The sequence below is a fragment of the Vulpes lagopus genome, chromosome 11 (assembly GCF_018345385.1).
Source record: "Vulpes lagopus strain Blue_001 chromosome 11, ASM1834538v1, whole genome shotgun sequence".
NCBI classification, from domain to species: domain Eukaryota; kingdom Metazoa; phylum Chordata; class Mammalia; order Carnivora; family Canidae; genus Vulpes; species Vulpes lagopus.
Window position 1 is genome coordinate 25373686 of NC_054834.1, and position 19750 is coordinate 25393435.

The window sequence follows — 19750 nt, forward strand, 5'->3', positions numbered from 1 at the left end:
TCAGACCCTGGTCAGCTTGTCACTGTGGGCGAGCTAACCCGCTCTTGAACTCATGCGGCTGGTATCACGTGGTTTGTCCTGTTCGGTGTTTGCCTGCTTTTGCTCAGCATGTTTCTGAGATTCATCCATGTTGCATGATGAGTAGTTTTTTTCCTTCTATTGCTAACCGTTGTATGGTTACACCACAGTGCATTTATCCATTTGTCTATTGGTGGACTTTGGGGTTGCTTCCAGTTGTTTGTTTGTTTGTTATTATAAGTAAGTCTCCTATGAACGTTAACATACAAGTGTTTGTGTCGAAACATGTCTTCACATCTATCTGATTAATATTCAGGAATGGAGGGCAGCCCGGGTGGCTCAGCGGTTTAGCGCCGCCTTCAGTCCAGGTTGTGACCCCAAGGTCCTGGGATCGAGTCCCACGTTGGGCTCCCTGCATGGAGCCTGCTTCTCCCTCTGCCTGTGTCTCTGACTCTCTCTCTGTCTCTGTGTCTCTCATGAATAAGTAAATAAAATCTTTAAAAATATATTCAGGAATGGAATTGCATTATCTTATGGTAAACTTACGTTGAGCTATATGAGAAACTGTGAAACAGTTCTCAGAGTTGTACTGTTTCTCGTTCCCACCAACAACATGCGAAAGTTCCAAATGCTCCACATCCTTATCCACACTCCATGTTGTTAGTCTCTTTAATTTTAGACTTCAGGTGGATGTGTGTGTAAAGGCATCTTATTTGCTTTAAAGTTTTGGCTTTTCATGTGCTTGTATTCCATCCATATACCTTTTGTTTTGGCAAAATGTCTATTTAAATCTTTTGCCCATTTTGAAATTGGATTTTCTACTTGTTATTGAACTATAAAATTTATTTACGTGTTCTGGACTTAAGGCCCGTGTTAAATGTTTGTATTGTGAGTATTTTCTTCAGCCTATGGCTTGCGTTTTAATTTTCCTGATAAAGTTTTTTTAGGGTATAAATCTTCATTCATTTTGATGATGTTTAGTTTATCAATGATTCTTTTTTTTTTTTTTTAAGTTTATCAATGATTCTTACATGGTTTGTGCTTTAAGTGAGAAATCTTTACTCAGCCTACGGTCTCGAAGATTTCCTCCTAGATTTCCTTTTGGAAATTTTTTTTTTTTTGTAAAAATTGAGAATTTATTATAGGCTTCAAGTTCTAAGGTCTAAATGTTCTAGCTCCCCCATGGCATTAATTTAGGTAGGAATTCTGGATGGATGGTTACTCTCTTCTTTCTCTTCACACTCCAAGTCTCTGTCTTTTGCTCCAAAAAGGAGACCAGGTCTGGCTTTGACACAATGAGACCCAAGAAGAGGAGGTGTCCGTAGTTCTCTAACATCACATCCCTGTAGAGTTTCCGCTGAGTGTGGTTCAGCCATGTCCACTCCTCCTGAGAGAATTCTATGGCCACATCCCTGAATGTCAGCAGTCTCTGAGACCCCGCCATTTCTGTTCCTTTCACCTCGTCCTCTTGCGTGCTCTCTCACAAGATCTTCGTGGAGAAATCCCCTTTTGGAAATTTTATATGGTTTTAGCTTTCACTTTTAGGTTTTATTTTTATTAGAATCCGTTTTGAGTATTGAGTGTGTATTTTTATTGTGTGTAGTCAGTAAAACCTACTGGAAATGTTTGCACATGGAGACAACTTTAGTGGCAGTTTGGAGACTGCAGTGAGGAGAGAAAAGATAGCTGGTGTGAGCTGACAGCAGCAGGCGAGTGGGGGAGCTGGGGACAGGACAGGTTTGATGGTGTCTTAGGGAGAAAAGGAGTTGGGTGAGGAGTGAGCATGAACTGCATGGGGAATATGGGCTTTATAATTCACTGCTCACTTCCGGCTTTCTAGGAGGAAGATTCCACAATAATAATAGTGATAGCATTTAAAGCTTAAGTATTGCTTACTATGCACCTAGCAATGTTCTAGGTATTTAATATAAACTCATTTACTCCTCACGACACTATTACTATCCGTTTTCAAGACAACAACTAAACGAGAAAGATTATTAACTTGGACACGTTCATACAGCTCATAAATGGCAGAGCCAGGTAGGTGTGAAATGTCTCACTTTTGTCTTTTTTTCTTAAGATTTATTTATTTTAGAAAGAGAGAGTATGAGCGGGAGGGAGAGGGGGAGAGAGAGAATCTCAAGAGGCTCCCTGCTGAGCATAGAGCCTGACGTGGAGCTCGATCTCAGGACCCTGAAGTCATGACCTGAACCAAAACCAAGAGTCAGACACTTAACCGTCAGCACCACCCAGGTGCCTAACTTTTGTCTTAACCATAAAGAAAACAGTATCTGAATGCAGGAATAAATGTCAACTAATAGTCAGCCTTGGGACGCCTGGGGGGCTCAGCGGTTGGGTATCTGCTCGTGGCTCAGGGCGTGATCCTGAAGTCCCTCATCGGGCTCCCCCAGGGAGAGTCCTCCCTCTGTGTCTCTGCCTTTCTCTCTCTGTGTCTCTCATGAATAAATAAAATAAAATGTTAAAAAAAAGAAAAACTCAGCCTCAATGTCATAGAGAGAAAGCACGCACAGCGTGCCTAACTAGAGAACAGATGCCCCATCTAAAGTTCGGCCACAAAGTAAAACAAAAGCCTGTATTTTTTGAAAAGCCAAACCTCTGGAGTTTTAGAAACAGCTAGATAGAGCCACCAAATTAATAAATAAACAGAGCCACCAAACAAAGCTGCCAAAAAGGAAAGAAAGCCACTAAATAAGAAAGAAGCCACCAAATACATACATAACCATCCATTCGTTCATCCATCCATCCATCCATCCATCCATCCGTACATATATACTTAAAGCCACCAAAGTAGTTTCTATTGTATTTCTCTCATATTTTTATCACCACTAACAAGGATGTCCCTTCCGTCTTTGTCCAACACGTGCATGTGTCATGGTGTCACTCTGCTCCCATGTGCCTGGCTGCTCCATCCGCATTTACTGTGGTGCCCATGTCATTGCTCCAAGCTGAGTCCTGCGTCTTGGTGACATATCCCCGTGATTGTTTGAGCACTTTCTTAATCCCATCACAAAGAGCTGTTCTGGGCTCATCTTGTCCTTTGCCTACCTGAGCCCTGTTCCTAATCATTTCTCCAAGGAGCTCTGGTTCTTCCTCGTGGAGAATGGTGTTTGAAACAAAGATCTAGACACTCGGTGTCCTCATTGCTTTTAGCTCCAGCCAGTGGGCTGACTTTGGGAGTCATACATAAGTGTGTGTGTGCGAGTACACATGGCATACCTATCTCCGTGTATTTCTGCATCTGTTCATCTGTATAAATACCCTCCAGTTGTATTCCAGTCATAGGGCCTTCTTCTTTTAATGCAGCCTGCTTCCCATTAACCTCAGTATTTTATTTATTTGCTTGAACCCCTTAAACGTACAAATCTTCTGCCCATAATTAGCCAGATTCTTGCTCCAGGACCTGTGGGCTCCCCTCTCCCAGCAGCCATGCCCCAGCCCAGGGGACAGGGAAAAGGGAAGAGAAGGGAGAGGTGAGAAGGGGAAGGACTGAATCTTGGCCCATTACTCTGCCGGGGGGAAGAACTGAGGGAAGGAGGGCCAGATGGAATTTTAAACTTGAAAATAGTCCATTTCATCAATTTCTCTTTCTCTCTGTTTCCTTCCTGTCACCAGCTAAGTTCCTAAAAGTGATTGTAGTACTCTTTATGTAAGCCTTTTGTTTTATTTTTGACATTTGAATCTTTAATCCACCTGAAATTTAGTTGGGGGTGTTTTAGGATCTAATTGTATGTAATGTGTCCAAGTGATTAGCCAGGTACCCCAGCATGGGTGTTCACTGGTCTTTCTTTCCCCTTCTGAGTTGAAATGCCATCTCCACTGGATTCTGTTTTACATTGTTCTTCTTCTGTATTCCTGTGTTCCATTTGTCTGTTTCTTCCACTGTATGTCCGGTACTGGGACCTCACCTCACGGGCTCATTGTGAGCATTGCAGGAGAAAAGCATGTCAAATGATTAGTAATGGGTAAAAAGATGTGAAATGCACACAGTGGAATATTGCTCAGCCATAAACAACAGTGAGACCTTGCCATTTGCAACACATGGATGGGCCCTGAGGGTGTCCTGCCAAGTGTGACATAAGTCTCACGAGAAAGACAAATACTGTGTGATCTTACTTATATGTGGAACCTCAGAGACAAAAACCAAGCATCTAGAGACAGAGAGCAGATTGATGGTTGCCAGAGGCAGGGGGTGGGGGAAGTGGGTGAAGAGGGATAAAAGGAACAAACTTCCAGTTACAAAATAAACTACTTATGAGGATGTGATGTGCAGCACGGTTAGTGACGCCGTAGTGCATATTTGAAAGTTGCTAAGAAAATAAATCAAGTTCTCATCACAAGAAAAATATTTTGTAACCATGTATGGTCAGTCACCTAGGCTTACTGTGGTGATCATTTCACAATATAGACAAATATCTAATTGTGTTCTACACCTGATGCTGATGTAGTGTATGGCGATTACACCGCAGTAAGGTGGTTAGAGGCGGCTGTCTACTGCAGTCAGCACGTACTACGCGTTGTTATCAGCATCTCAGCGGAGAAGGAATCAGATATTGAAACAGTAGGAGAATAAACTGCAAAAGAAAAGTAAAAAGTATAGTAAGAAGTACTGGCATCTCTTTCCATAAAAACTCAGAACTTCTCATTTACAAAAATGAGAAACTATGCTTTGGGATGACAAGAACTCCTATTCCTTATAGTCAGATGAATTACTTTAAAAAAGCACAACCAAGGTTAGGTGAAGCTCGGTTATTTACACTCAGGTGCTGTAGGTTACATCCTAGGTCCCATAGCAGGGTTTGTCCAGCACCGCGGGGACAAACAGGTGCCAGGCAGCGGCCTGCAGTCTAGCTGGGGAAACTGACATCTAAACAAATAAATATAAATATGAAAATGCTGACATACAGTATTTTCATTTGTCTTCCCTGATACGGAAATTTTTATTTTTTAATTTATTCACGAGAGACAGAGAGAGAGAGAGAGAGAGAGAGAGAGAGAGAGAGGCAGAGAAACAGGCAGCGGGAGAAGCAGGCTCCATGCAGGGAGCCCGATGCGGGACTCGATCCTGGGACTCCAGGATCAGGCCCTGGGTTGAAGGTGGTGCTAAACCTCTGAGCCCCCCCGGGCTGCCCTGATACGGAAATATTTATTTCGGAACTGCGCTGAGCCATTTCCCTAAACAAAGGATGGGAAGGTGAGAATACCTAAATAGTGGTTTTTTTAAAAAAAGATTTATTTGCAAGAGTGAACGAGCACGCACGAGCGAGGGCGCGAGCATGGGGGGCGGGGCAGAGGAAGAGAGGGTCTCGAGCAGACTCTGCTGAGCACAGAGCCCAGCATGGGCCGATCCAGCCACCCTGAGATCACGACCTGAGCTGAAACCAAGAGGCCGACGCTCCACTGAGCCACCCGGGCTCCCCTTAAATACTGTTTTGGGCCAGCTTCCCATGAACTGCATCTCTGGAGTACTTACGTGTCTCCCCCCACACCCAAATCCCTATGCAATGTCAATCTCGGAGAAGGCAAAAAGGCACATTTCGGGAATGCTTCTTTAGTATATTTTCTGCTTTTAAAAACATCAACTCCATATAGTCCATGTTCAATTCTGAATAGCGAATGCGTATAACCCACATATTAGCAGAATGATGGCCATTTCTGTACCTTCCTCTAATATTTCCTCTGCTGCTTCTAGTTCTGTGACTAAAATCACATAAGTAATTTGTGTTTAAGATCAAAATAATGCATTTTAAAATCCTAAGAGTCTGTTCTCTGTATGTTCCACACCTATGACAGGATGATTTTTGAGCCATTCTCTTGTAAACGAGAAACACGATATTGAGGGTACACCGCCAGCTGTGAAACCCCCATTCCGGTTTTTTGTTTGGTAACCATGTGAGAAATGCCAGTTACTGAAACTGGGGAGGGAGAGTGGCGTTCCCTGTAACCCTGGTTCGTGCGCAGAAAGGGCCATCTGTGCCACCACGGTGCTAGACCGGTGACCGCGTCTGTATGACGTCGACTTTTCAAGGTCAGCTGACACCAGCCCCAAGCCTTGGGCAGCAGCTGGCCCAGGACGGTGCTGTGGGAAGTGACACTACCAGCAGCAGCTGCAGGTCTGGATCCTGGGGCCGCCCGGTGGCACGGGCTCCCTGTGCGTGCGCAGTCACAGGTCTTGTTTCTAGTACATGTTTTATTATACCCAATACATACGGAGCATTTTATCAAGTGGAATTATGAAAGTTTCAAAAATTAAAAGGCCAGAAAGAAGTACCAGTTGGGTTGGAGCAAACGTCGCGACACAGAGGTTACCTGTGGATCACATCTCCGCACAGCTGGAGGCAGAGGAAGCCCTGACCTGCCCGTCCTGACCACAGCGTAGCGGAGGTTCGGGGACCCTGCGTCCCCAGGAAGAGCCTGTACTCTAGGGCCAGTGACACTAGAGCATCACCCCCAGGAGGAGTGAGGACAGGAGGGTGGGGATGACAGCCCTGCTGGGCAGGGTGGAGGCTGGCTTGGTCCCCGGGAAACCCTGCCACGGTCCCCGCCCCTTTCCGTGCCTTCGGGACGTGGGCAAGATGCATGTCCTGTGTGCTGGTGAAAGCGGCCTGGGCGCATCCAGGAGAGACACGCAGTGGGTCCTGTGCACCCGAGCAGCAGGCGGCGGCCTCAAGTGACCCCCCCTCCCCCTTCTTCCTTCCCTCCTCCTCCTCCTCCCCTCCCTCCCCCTCCCCCCTCCTCCCTCTCCATCTTCTTGTCTTCCCCCCTTCAGTCCCACCCGCTCAGTTTCCCTCTCTCCCTCTTCTGTTTCCCACTTTACCCCGAGGCTGGATTCTAGGCTTCCCAGTTCCTGTCCTTTGACAGGCCAGGGGCTGTGCTTTGCTCTTCCTTCGGGGGACCTGGCCCGGATCTGGCCTGATCCTGGGGTGCCTTCCAAGGGCCGCACCACCCTGGAATCGTACACAAGGCTGTGTGGAGAAGCTTCCATAGTTCTTCCAGTTTCAGAGGGTTTCCTGGGTTCTCTGGGTTGACGATGTCCTCGCTCCCAGATGACTCATTGGGCGGCTTCCATCTGCCCTTTGGGTGTCGGGGGAACTGTCTGCAGCAGGGCGGCCCTCAGAGGGGACGGAACTGCTCCATAGCAGTCTAAAGGGACTTGACTGTCCCCCAGCAATTCATTAATTATTACATTCCTGTGCGTGCCTCAGCATGGGAGGGTAACAGCTTTGCTTTTATTTATTTATTTATTTATTTATTTATTTTTTTTCAGCTTTGCTTTTAAAAACCGTAGTGCGCTTAGGCTTGTAACATGCAGTCTATAGTTATTTTCCATATTTCAAATATTTCTAACCAATGGTCGGCTCCATTTAAAACAACGTAGGTATTCTCATGTTAATTGTATTTTTTCCAACTCAGAAACAAAGGCATTCAGTGTTTTTGAGGCTGACTGTCCAGTGGAAGAACATTGTTTTTGGAATCAGTTATAAATTCATTAGAAAAAAAATGTCAGATTGATGGCATCTGGGGTTTCTTGTAAGGCTTTGAAGGCGGGCAGGTAAAGTATAACAAAACAGTAATGTAGACTTTTAACTATAGTTTTTTCTAGTTGGTCAAGGAGCCCAAGTTATTTTCTGGACTAGAATCCTCATTCCCGTGAATCGTCTTGATAGCCTGGGGAGTCGCGCCTCCCGCGGTGCCAGGGCCTCCACACCTGGCGGGTGTCAGGGGCTAGAGCAGAAACGTTCTCCTTGGAATTGGCTGCTGCGTTTGTCTCTGCACTGATAACTCTGGCCTCAAAAACAAAATGCCCATTTCTGAGGGTCTTAATTCTCCTGGGATGTCATCAAATCTAAGTAACCAATGCGAACCCCTCACTCCCACTTTTTAAAAAATGCTGATGATCGACCGTGGCTCAGAGTGCGGGGCTGAGCCAGCAGAGCGTCGTCACAGGGCCGGTGTGGGTGTGATGGTGAGCGGGCATGGAGGTCCTGGTGTGTGTGCGTGCGTGTGTGTGTGCATGCGTGTGCGTGTGCATGTGTGCTACGTACAATCGGGGTGAACAGGCCCCTGCCGAGGGCAGTTTCTGCCTTGGGATGCCCCCGTGTTCACGTGGAGCCCCTCTCTAGCCTCGAGGGTGAACGTGTCTTCTGCGTCTTAGTGATGAAGGCCGTGTCAGGCCGGTGTCAGGCCGCCGTTTGCGGCGGCAGAGAAAGGAGGCGGCGGGCGCCCCGCGGGGCAGGTGCAGACCCGCGCCCCACTCCCCACCCCTGGTGCCCAGCACGGCTGTGTCTGGGCCCCTCCGGGGCTGAGGCGTGGACTCTGGCGCCTTCCCTGTCGCTCCTTGGAAGAGGAGCCCGCGGTCGGACCTAGGTGCTCAGCTCACCGTTTTGCTTTGCTTCCCCTTCCGGGGGTGCGGGTGCGGGTGCGGGTGCGGCTGACGCTGTGCTTACACGAAAGCTGAGCCCTGGGGGACAGACGGGCGCCGAGCTGTTCCAGTGAGTGCAGTCTGGGGAGCAGGACAGTGGCTGCTGCAGCACCCCGACGGCCCTGTCTGTCCTGGGGGACGGACGTGGTCCAGTGTACAGCGTTTGCAGATTTGTCTGGGGGGGCAGGGGGGCCCCGGGGGGACCCTCGGGGCGGGAGCTGCGGGGGAGGTTTGCAGACACGGGGTGAGGGGGCCTCTGCCCATCGCACTCCCTTAACTCAGGAGCTGCCACAAGGCCAAACAAACAACTCGACAGCAGTGGACAAATTCTGGCTTCTTTGTCCCCGCCCTTCCTGCATTAGGACGAGCACAGCAGCCCCCGAAGAGCCCCGTCAGGACCAGGAGCTGCTCACCTCCACCGTCCCCTGCTGTTCCACGGAAAGGAAGCAAAAGGAGCTAACAGTTGGCTTCGGCGCTGGAGGCGAGGTAAGAGAGACCCGCGGCGGAGGGTGCCTTGCGGCATTCTCGGTCGTCGGAAAGGCCTCTCAGATGCCCTTTCTTCAGTTTTCTAACTAAAGGAAAAGCTGTGTCACCCTTCCTAACAATATATACAGAAGTATTGGACACTCTGGACTCTTGGGAAAGCAGCAGGTTTTAGCCAACCCTGAGTCTCATCCTTTGCAAGACTGGCATGTGCAGGTGGCCACTAGGTGCCGGCAGGTGGGTGCCCAGCGCGGGCCGCCTCTGTTGGCCAAGTCTTCGTTACTGACGCCAGGCCGGTTGGAGTTTCGCCGTTAACCTTGCTTTGTTGCCGAGTGCTTTCCATGCTCAGTGGAACAAAATGTAAAGAATGAACTAGCTTAATTTTGAGTGCGAAATGCTTCCTTTTTAAATCTCAGAAGACCTTTACTCCCCGCCTCTTGAGGATCTTTGGACTCTCCCAGGTTGTGCATAATGCTAAGAATACTGTCATTTATACGCTGTAAGGGAATGTGATTTGAATGCTTCCTACCTAATGCGACTGGTATTTTTCCCCAATTACGGGAGAGGCAGACCATCACTCTCCAGTTTCAAAAACAGAATGCAGCTGGCTTCAGGAGGGCTGAGCTAACAGAACATTTAATATTTTGAAAAATATGTCCTGGGGGGAAAAGACTTTTCTGTACAAAAAGATACTAAATTATTTAGCTTGGCAGCTCCAGGGTGTGAATATTTTGTGCGCCATGACTGTCATTTATTTTTTATTGAGTTCAAATGGAAACATTGCAAACCTTACTCCGACGTGCAGTCCGTTTTGAGATCTCATCAGACCTCTGGCTGCAGCTGCCAGCGCGTCCCTGTGATCCGCATAGGCGCATTCCACTCGAGGGGATCAGTACTTAATTTTCAAAATTCTCAGCAAATAGCAAAGCTGCAGCCAGAAATTCCTGCTCTGACACTCCTTCCGGGCCAGATGAAGCTAATAATTCCCGGCTGTGTTGCTGTCATTCATTACTAATCCAGGTATGGCTGCTCACTGGTTTTAATTTTCTTTTTCTGAACCCAAAGGCAGTGTTTGCCTTTTCCCATGAGAAGGCAGAGAGGACATGCCCGAGATTCCGGCGCCTGGAGGGGGGCCTTCCCTGCCCGGATGCCCGGGCTTTGCTGCGGGTGTGAGCTTGCACCTACACTCCCAGCGGTGCAGGGCCGGCGGGCGCCTGGGCCTTTGAAAAAGAGCGCTGTTAGGGATTTGCCCCTAACTTTTTAAAGCTGGTGTCATAGGAAGAAGCTCTTTCTTACCACATGGTATCAACTGATGCCACTTGCAGTTTGAGGACAGAATGTTGAATTGGATGGATAGCCCGTTTTAATGTTTATTACAAGTCTTGTTATAAAAATAATAGAACTTTGGGAAACATTCAAAATGTTCTTGCCACTTAACATTCTGTTAAAATCAGATCAGGGTGTATTGATCTCATGTTTTAAACTGTATTAATGGATACTTAAAAACGGTGTGTGTAGGGTAAAAAACGTGGAATTTGGAATTAGGCAGTTTTGGCTTTGTCTCAGCTGGCTCTGGGACTTTAAGCCAGTGGCGTAAGATCTCTGAGTCTTAGTCTTTTTATCTGTAAAGAAGCACAACGGCATAAAAGAGGGTCAACGGTCTGGTAGAAACAGAGTGCCTCGGGCATACTTGGTGCTCAGCAAATGGTACAGTATATATTGATTAAGAATAATCCACCTGCCTACCTACTTGCCTATCTATGTTTATCTTATAGATCTTTTTTTGTCCTCTCCCCTTTTTTAAAATCCAGCTGTGTTCTGGGGGGTGCGAGGTGACTCAGCCATTTAAGCATCTGACTCTTGGTTTTAGTTCAGGTTACGATCGATCTCGGGGTCGTGAGAGTGAGCCCCACGTCGGGCTCTGTACTCAGTGTGGATTTGGCTTGGGATTCTCGCCCTCTCTCTCCCTCCCCCTACTTGTGCCTGTGTGTGAGCTCTCTCGTTCTCTCTCTCTCTCTCTCTCTCAAAATAAAAATAAATAAGGCCTCTGGGTGGCTTAGTTAGTTAAGCATCTGCATTCGGCTCAGGTTGTGACCTCAGGGTCCTGGGATCAAGTCCTGCATCTGGCTCCCTGCATGGAGCCTGCTTCTCCCTCTGCCTGTGTCTCTGCCTCTCTCTTTGTGTGTGTCTCTCATGAATAAATAAATAAAATCTTCAAAAAATAAATAAAACTTAAAAGTTAGAAACAAACAAAACACTACAGTTAATCCACTCATGAATGTAGCCATTCGGTTGACAGTAAAGACCATAAATGTCACACAGTGAACAGAGATGAACAGAACATAGATCCATGTCCTATCTTTGAGGACATCCCCGGCTTGAAAGGGTTGCTCAGCCTTTCAGAAAAACAAAATATAAAATTATCTTTTTTTTTTTTAAGATTCTATTTTTTTAAGTAATCCGTACAGCCAATGTGGGGCTTGAACTCACACCCCGAAGGTCAAGAGCCATATGCTCTACCGACTGAGCCAACCAGGCGCCCCTAAAGTCATCTTATTACCACTCTCTTTTAATGCGGCCACAATGCCTCACAAGGAAAACATACTGTGAAGGACGTGAACATTTCCTTGCTATGGTAGAAGGGAAAACCTACTATAAACTACTCTAAACTATCTACTATAACAAGAAGATCTACTATAAACATTCCTAAAAATAAATAAATCTACCTCTTGAGAAGCAAGCAGAATCCTTGCTTTAAAAATATTTTTGTTGTAACATGATCTATATTAGGATAATGTTAGCAGAGAACTCAGGATGTGTGGCTTTCCTAATACCAAGTGTTGTTGATAAGCATCAGGCGAATCATCCTGTGGTGCGTGAACTTGGAAAGAACAGTAGGGTGACGACCAGGGCCTACAGGTGACAGGACTGGGCGACATCTGGGGAACAGGGGCCCGCAGGTGTTCGCTGGAAGTCGAGAGAGCAAGAGGCGGGCGTGGACACCCCCAAAGGACCCCTGACGAAATGCGCTCGAGTCACTAACGCTTGGGCAGCCGCCCTGACTTCATCACCACGCTGGATTTTTCAGAGACTGAGCACACAGCTGTGACGAGAACCGGGAGAACTCCCGTCGGACACCCCGGACGGCTGCGTGCACAGGACAGACTCCCTGGGACCGACGGGGCGCCCGTGTGGCAGGACTCCCCCCGTGCAGCACGCGCAGACGGGCCCTGGCTCACAGTGCCGGCCTGAGTGCAGTGGCCGGGACCCCGGTCCTCACACGTTTATCCAGGATGCCAAATGTTTTCATAGTTTAAAGGTCAACAGAATACAGCTAGATTTTTAAAGAGATTTTAATGATTTTTAAAAAGATTTTACTTATTTCTTCATGGGAGACAGAGAGAGAGAGAGAGAGAGAGAGAGAGACGGGGAGGGAGAGGGACGGAGGGAGGAGCAGCCTCCCCACGGGGCAGGGAGCCCCATGCGGAACTCGATCCCAGGACCCCAAGATCACAACCCGAGCTGAAGGCAGATGCCCACCCGCTCAGCCCCCCAGAGGCCCCTATAACTTTTATTTTGGACCTAATTTCGAACTGGGAGCCCCCGGGGACTCCTGGGTCCCCTTCCAGCCTGCCGGGCGCCGTTCGTGGCCGTGATCAGCGCCGTGGGCTACCCTGCAGCCCGGGTCTGTACCGCTGCTGCTCTCTTGTCCACCATCCGGCCCAGGCCACACGCTCCACGTAAGTTCGTGTCCTCCTTTAATGAAATGTAGGGCGGCTCTTGAGTCCTTTACTTTCTTGATCTTAATCAGCGTATTTTGAAGAGCAGGGGTCAACTATTTTGTCGGATAGCCTCAGCTTGGGTTTGTCTACTGTGTCCTGGTGAGAGTGAGGTTTGCTAGTTCGGGCAGGAAAGGGGACGGGGTGTTATGCCCTCCCCAGAGCTCACGCCAGCAGGTACACGATAGGAGTACAGATGCCATGCTCTCCCAGTCGGTTAGGCTGTGTCGCCCGGTTTCTCCACTGTGAAGTCACTGTTTTCCCTTTGTGACTAATACGTAATTTGTGGGGAGATGCTTCGAGACTGTAAATATCTTGTTCCTCAGCAAACTTTCACTCGGTGGCTGTAGCTTCCATCCTCCTGCGTCCCATATTTATTGGTCAAGAAAGAGCTTCCCTGTCTTCATGTTTAAAACTCCTATTATTAGTTCAAGCTCACAGATTCTTACTTTATTCAAGGAATTATATTTGTCACCATCATTAATTATTTTGATGCCGGAGTTCTGCCAGCACTGGTCTCTGGGAGTCCTTACCTACTCACTGCTCCCCTGGCCTTGGGGTAGGTCTCCGCAATTTTTTGAGAAATTCTTACTTTCTGGTGAAACAAGATGTTCCAAGGTCTTCATGCACCTTCTTTGTCACAGTCCTAGACTCTGCCTTGATTGCTCTGTGTGGAGAACGGTATTTTACAAGCAAGATCTGGGTGTTTGGTGTGCACGTGGGTACTAATACACTGTTAGCTCTAGACCCTGTTCGTGTTGGGCTCTCAGGCTGAGCCAGGGAATACGTGTCTGTGCGTGAGTGTGCCCGTCCGTGCCCAGCGGGCCATCCACAGCACCCCCTTCCCATCTAGCCGCCCAGGATTCACTCCAGTGTTGTCATGCTTGGGACCCCACAGGGAGGAGCCTCGCTCCGTGCTGCTGTTGGAGCCCCTGCCACCATGTCCAAGCCTTGGTCCTGAGTGCAAATCCACGGCTTCAGGATTTGGGTGAACCAGTGAGTAAATATAATAGTTGTGGTGTCCTCTCCATATGTATCCTCACAGCTGTGACCAATATCTGGCGAGAGGCGGATGTAAAATAAAATTTTGTTGAACATGTAGTTCTTTCCTCTCTAATATCTTCCTTTTTTTTTTTTAAAGATTTATTTATTTATTTATTTATGATAGGCAGAGAGAGAGAGAGAGAGAGAGAGAGAAGCAGAGACACAGGCAGAGGGAGAAGCAGGCTCCATTCTGGGAGCCCGACATGGGACTCGATCCCGGGACTCTAGGATCGTGCCCTGGGCCAAAGGAAGGCACTAAACCACTGCGCCACCCAGGGATCCCCTTATCTTCCTATTTTATCTTCAAACCAGATGAGATATGATTCCATATAATGGGTTCATATATATCCATGTAATGATTCCTGTTTTTTTTTTTTTAATTTGTTTATCTTTAAGACTTATTTAGTTAGAGTGAGCACAAGTGGGAGGGGCAGGGGGAGAGGGAAATAGAATGTGCAGTTGACCGTGAGCCGTGGGCCGTGCGCAGCATGGGGCTGTGTCTCACCACCCAGAGATCATGACCTGAGCTGAAACCAGTAGTTGGACGCTTAACTGGCTGCACCACCCAGGCACCTCAAGTGCTCTTGTTTTTTGCCATTTAAAGCTCAAATCCAGAGAAATTAATCAATAGGAATAGTCATTTTCCAGTAAGAGAAAGTCATACATAAAAATAAAATTACTGTTCATTTGTCTGAAAAAAAAAAAAAAAACCTCAGGTTTGGGCAGCACCATTAAAAAGGTTTCCATTTTTCTAATTACAGAAATTGTAGCTTGCAGAGTCTGGCACATTTTTCACATTTGTCAGCTCTGGCGACGTGAAAGAAGTTCTTCATCTGAATTCTGTTCTTACACCCCTGCTGTCAGACAGAAGGAATTTCCATGTCCCTGCTGCTTGTTATTAAGCTGCTATGAGAAAGAATGCTTGAAGATAACTTGGGAGCAAGTGATTAGAAATTCCTGACAACCTTCAGACTCCTTGCCAGTTGTATTAACTGTGAGTAATCTGGGGGAAAACAGTAGGGTTTCATTCACCTATGCCCTCGAAGGTTGTAGATTTACAGTTTAGGACAGCCGTTAATCATGTTCTCTCTCAAAGGGGATTTTTTTTCTTAAACCTCAGGAAATGTCTATTTTTCTCTTGATATAATTAAAACCAACAACTCCTTGCTCGCGGACTCTTACTTTATCCCTAGAAACTTGTTTGAAAAACTCCTTTATCCTTTTCTGTGTTTGCTTTTTCAGTTTACCTGAAGGATATTTTTTTTTTTAAATTTTTTAATTTATTTATGATAGTCACAGAGAAAGAGAGAGAGAGAGGCAGAGACACAGGCAGAGGGAGAAGCAGGCTCCATGCACCGGGAGCCTGACGTGGGATTCGATCCCGGGTCTCCAGGATCGCGCCCTGGGCCAAAGGCAGGCGCCAAACCGCTGCGCCACCCAGGGATCCCTACCTGAAGGATATTAAACGTTGCATATGCATTGTAACTTCAGGACAGCATGCGACGTGATTTCTATTTTTTTTTTTAACTTTTTTTTTTTAATTTTTTTATTTTTTTATTTTTTTTTTTTTATGATAGTCACAGAGAGAGAGAGAGAGGCAGAGACACAGGTGGAGGAAGAAGCAGGCTCCATGCACCGGGAGCCTGATGTGGGATTCGATCCCGGGTCTCCAGGATCGCGCCCCGGGCCAAAGGCAGGCGCCAAACCGCTGCGCCACCCAGGGATCCCGCGACGTGATTTCTAGTGAGTCATCCTAGCAGAAACCAGGAAGGAAACAAGGGGGTTAGCTTTGTGTTTGGGAAGGTTCTTCCTACAGCTGGCTGGGAATTGATTATTTTTTGTTTTAAAGAAGTTTTCTTCCAACAGGGTCTCTGTGACCCTTTACAGAAACACTTTGGCCTCCTGCTTAAACGGAGGGAGTGCCAGGAGTCTGCATCTTTTAAAACTAACAAAAGTCAAGACACTTAAAGACTTAGTTAAAGTCCTCCTTATTTAAAGAAAAATTAAGTACTTTACAGAGTGTTTTCTAAGATTAGATTTTGGAAGTAAGGTTTCTTGGGTTTGTTTTCTTAATTTGAGAGAGCGAGAAAGAGCGTGCATGTGAGCGGGGGGAGGCAGAGGGGGAGAAGGCGGCTCCACGTGGAATAGGGAGCCTGTCGCAGGACTCGATCTCATGACCCTGAGATCACAACCTGAGTGGAAACCAGGAGTTGGACGTTCAGTCCGCTGAGCCCCCCAGCGCCCCTGGATTTCTGTGTGTAAACTTACAAAGCTGAAATCCCAAAAATTGTTGTTTCAGGAATACTTGGGGGAGTTTAAAGTGGGGGGAGCAGAGGGGCAGCGGGGGTCTCTCCAGGCTGTTAGCGCCCTCGCTCTCAGGCACGCCTTCCGCTCTGTGAGCCACAGCTTTGGCTTCACCCCCTTCTCTCACAGGAGGACGGGGCCTGAGAGGTGCCTGGGGCCGGGTTGCACCTCCTCTGTTTCGTGTGTTTCTGAGTGAGACAAAGCTCAAGCACATGAAGCTGCAGGTACGTTTTCATTTCATGAGCTAAAGGATATGCATGGATGTGAAGTAACTTGGGTCACCCTTTCCTGTAACTTTGCAGCGAGCCAAGTCTCTCCGCCAATTGAAGTAGACACTTACTTTCTTTTCAGTTTTCAAGAATCGCAGACGGGCAGCTGGTGGCTCAGTCGGTTGGGCACGAGGCTCTTGATTCTGGCTCAGGTCGTGATCTCGGGGTTGTGAGGCTGAGCCTGGGGGTGGGGGGGCCTGGTGCTGGGCGTGGAGCCTGCCCAGGACTGTCTCAGCCCCCACCCCCCACTCGCGTACTTGCGCCCTCTCAAACAACAACAAAAACAACACAGCGGAATATTGGTAAAAAATGACACATGAATCTTTTAACAGAAATATATTAAATTTAACTGAGTCAAGTCCAATTCTAGAGAGGGCCAGTTTGAATTAGAAAACAGTGTGGAGGGGCCCCTGGGGGGCTCAGCAGGCGAGCGTCTGCCTTCAGCTCAGGTGACCCCAGGGTCCCGGGATCGATTCCTGCTTGGGCTCCCTGCAGGGAGCCTGCTTCTCCCTCGGCCTGTGTCTCTGCCTCTCTCTGTGTATCTCCCATGAATAAAGAAATAAAATCTAAAGAAAAAAAAAGAAAATGTGGTGTGCAGAACTGTAGGTGTGTGCTGTGTGCCATCCCAGCGGTGGGGGGCCTGGTGTCCTCCCTGCAGCTGTAGCCCTGGAACAGTGCAGTGTCTGCCCGGCACACTGCACATGCTTGATGAAGACCCATTTAATGAGTGAGTCAACCCTACAGCTCTGGGGGTGCTTTTTAATTTTGTAAGTGAAGCAACTTAACCTGGAAACTGAATGGCTGAGGTGGAAATAGAGCCAGGTTCCCAATAGCCATTCAACACTTACCACATTGTTTTAAAATTAATTTTAGTATTTTCAAGATCTGTAACAATTCGAACTGAGCCAAACATAAAATAATGTGAGATATTTAGTCATGCTGCTTCAATAAAATGACCATTGTAGTTATGATTGGCATATAAGTCATAAATAGGTAATTATAATGTTCTTACGGAAGTACATACACAGTTTGCATTTTTTTTAAGATTTTATTTATTTATTCATAAGAGACAGAGAGAGAGAGAGAGAAAGAGAGAGAGAGAGAGAATGGCAGAGCCCAGGCAGAGGGAGAAGCAGGCTCCGTGCAGGGAGCTCGATGTCGCACTCGATCCCGGGACCCCGGGGTCATGACCTGGGCTGAAGGCAGATGCTCAACTGCTGAGCCACCCAGGTGTCCCCACGGTTTGCTTTCTTGAGCGGTTAAAATATTTTTTATTTAATATTGTTTGCGCTGTTAGTTTGTGAGCAAACCCTTTGTGGGAGTTACACAGAGGTTCTTTTAGTGAATTGTGCTCTCTGGGGTGTCCTAAAGCCAGCGTTCACTGAACAGTGTAGGATCCTTGATTTCGGTGTGAAGGGACCAGAGTTATCTAGTTGAAGCGACTCATTATTTAGAGGCGGAAATGGGCCTCCAAGTAATGCTGTAGCTTCTCGGGGTCACACTGGCCATTCATGTCGACACTGGAGAGAGAGCCTGGGCTTTCCGGCCCTCTGTCCGGGTGTCTCCCTTGTAACCAGGCTTTGCAGCACCGTGTAGCGAGTTGGCATCTTGCAGTGCAGGCTTACCTGGGCCGCACGTTCAACACGTTGGGGTCAGGGGCGCGGAGGGCAGCCTTCCCCGTCCGGATGCATTTAGAGAGTGGTGCTCCTGCCCTGCCTCGCGCTCTCTTGCTCTCGGGGTGTTTGGTGCCGAAGCGGCTGCGGGGGGGAGGCCCAGGTCGGTGAGGGCGGGGAGACGATGGAGGGTGGAGGCTGTCGTGCGGAGTCCGGGCCGTGTCCTCGCGTCTGTGCTGGGCGGTGGCGCCGGGATACTGGGGACAAAGGCCAGGAACGTGAGAAGCTCCCGGACGTGGATGCGGGTGCCGAGCCAGGCTCTGGCCTTCGCCGTGTCCTGGAGCGTGGAGTGGGGTCTGGACACCGTGTCCCTTGTTCGTCCTTATACTGTTTGATTTGTTTCAAGAAGCATCTATTGCTTTTGTTATTCAAAAGGACTAATTAAAAATTCAAATCAATCTGTAGCTTTGTTATTTATGATTTTTTAAAGCAATCTGGGCTGCTTGAGGCCCCTGGGGGGCTCAGTTGGTTGATGTCAGCTCCGGTCCTGGGCTCAGGGTGACGAGCCTGAGCCCCGCGCGGGCCTGGGCAGGGAGCCCTTGTGAGATTCCCTCCCTCCTCTCCGTGCCAGCCTGGCCCCGCAGCTCCTGTGCATACCCGCTGCTCTCTCGCTCAAAAATAAATAAATAACCGCGATGCTTCATGAATTCGTGTGTCATCTGTGCGCAGGGCCACGTGATCTTTTCCGTATTGTTCCAATTTTAGCGTATGAGCTGCTGAAGCAAGCACTGATGTCGTTGGTAGTGGTTTTTTGTTTGTTTTTTTTAATGAACTTGTAACAGTGAGGTCAGGCAGTAGGATTTCCCATAGAAGGAAAACACGGATTACTTGGCTACCAGTTGGTCTGTTTGGATGCCTTCAATTGCACTGAAATTCTTCAGTAATAACATACAGAAAGGAACATCTTGAGGATAATTTTCAGATGTGCTTTCCCTAAGATCAAATTTTTCAAATGCTTATATTCGTCATTCACATAATTTTAAGCATTTCTGCATACTTCACTTCATAATCTTTTACATTTAGCAGTAAACTGATTAAAATAGTATATTTACCAATGAAAGATGAATTTTCTTTTTTTAAAGATTTTACTTATTTATTCATGAGAGACACAGAGAGAGACAGAGAGGCAGAGACACAGGCGGAGGGAGAAGCAGGCTCCACGCAGAGAGCCCGACGCGGGACTCGATCCCGAGTCTCCAGGGTCTGGCCCTGGGCCAAAGGCAGGCGCTGAACCGCTGAGCCACCTGGGCTGCCCTGAATGTTGTTTTCATGTGAAACCAAGGCTAATCAATTCTCATGCCCATAAATTAATAAAGACCAGACCTTCCTTTTGTCAAGAAATGAATTGCTTAGTATAGTTACATTTTTTTTTATTTAATAAGAGAACGACATAAACTCTTTCCATTTTGCAAATTTTTTTGACTTCTAAGGCTCTGAGCCTTCAATAACTCCAAATATGTGCAGATACTCTTGTAATTTTCCAACAGAGGGGGTGCCTCATGCCCCAAGGTGGTGGTGTTTGTTTTGCTTATTTTTTTATTATTTATTTTTTAAAGAATTTATTTTTTGGAGAGAGAGAGAGAGAGAGAGCAAGTTCAAGCAGAGGGGAGGAGAAGCAGACTCCCTGCAGAGCAGGGAGCCCAACGTGGGGCTTGATTCCAGGACCCCGAGATCATGACCTGAGCAGAGGGCAGACGCTTTACCACCTGAGCCACCCGGGCGCCCCTGTTTGTTTGTTTT

At 47.6% G+C, this 19750-nt stretch overlaps 1 protein-coding gene and 1 non-coding gene across 17 annotated transcripts in view; one reads left to right on the forward strand and one right to left on the reverse strand.

Moving 5' to 3' along the window:
- The window catches only part of DISP1 (dispatched RND transporter family member 1), a 157944-nt gene that overhangs the window by 51691 nt on the left and 86503 nt on the right, over positions 1–19750 (forward strand). For 5 of the 16 annotated variants that reach the window (XM_041722642.1, XM_041722641.1, XM_041722648.1 and 2 more), the window contains exons 3-6: positions 8821–8944; positions 13619–13716; positions 14526–14758; positions 16198–16292. The gene's annotated coding sequence lies outside the window, so the exon portion shown is untranslated. Of the gene's footprint in view, positions 1–8820; positions 8945–9857; positions 9962–13618; positions 13717–14525; positions 14759–16197; positions 16293–19750 lie in introns of those variants that run through there. The other 11 variants (XM_041722656.1, XM_041722647.1, XM_041722649.1 and 8 more) reach the window with 5 other exon arrangements.
- LOC121472394 lies at positions 18635–18739 on the reverse strand. The gene has a single exon (XR_005982878.1). It is a non-coding gene; the product is annotated as a U6 spliceosomal RNA (small nuclear RNA).